This window comes from Elephantulus edwardii, unplaced genomic scaffold (genome assembly GCF_000299155.1).
Source record: "Elephantulus edwardii isolate Elephantulus edwardi_28Jun2011 unplaced genomic scaffold, EleEdw1.0 scaffold00417, whole genome shotgun sequence".
Lineage (NCBI taxonomy): Eukaryota > Metazoa > Chordata > Mammalia > Macroscelidea > Macroscelididae > Elephantulus > Elephantulus edwardii.
Window position 1 is genome coordinate 680335 of NW_006400167.1, and position 618 is coordinate 680952.

General features: G+C 61.0%; 1 pseudogene; it reads right to left on the minus strand.

Annotated features, from left to right (window-relative positions):
- The window catches only part of LOC102843531, an 85449-nt pseudogene that overhangs the window by 82320 nt on the left and 2511 nt on the right, over nucleotides 1-618 (minus strand).

Genomic DNA, 618 nt, shown 5'->3' on the forward strand with positions numbered 1-618 from the left:
AAGGCGATATCTTAAGATCCGCCTCGTGGGTCAGAGCTCTAGGGGTGTGTCCCGTTTCAAACCCACGCCTAACGTCCACTGCGTCTGCGCATGACCCTTGTCCAGTACCGAAGTTCAGAGCTGACTGGGGTGTCGCGAGCTGAGTCGTTCAGAGATGGTGGGGGGTTCGCTAGCCAGACCAGGGGGAGCAATGCGATACCTGAAGATGGGGGTCATGGGTCAGAGCTGCAGGGGTGTGTCCCGATTCAAGCCCACTCCCACCATCCACTGCATCTGCTCACGTCCCTTGGCAAGTCCCAAAGTTCAGAGCTGGCGGGGTGGGGGGGGGCGGGATTCGCGAGCCCGATCGGGGGAAAACCAGGCGATATCTCAAGATGCGGCTCGTGGGTCAGAACTACAGGGTTGTGTCCCGATTCAAGCCCACTCCCACCGTCCACTGCCTCTGCTCACTACCCTTGGCCAGTCCCAAAGTTCAGAGCTGGCGGGGGTGGTGCGAGCTGAGTCGGGTCAGAGCTGGTGTGGGGGGGGGTCGCAAGCCAAGTCAGGGGGAGCAATGCGATACCTGAAGATGGGGGTCTAGGGTCAGAGCTGAAGGGGGGTGTCCCGAATCAAGCCCAC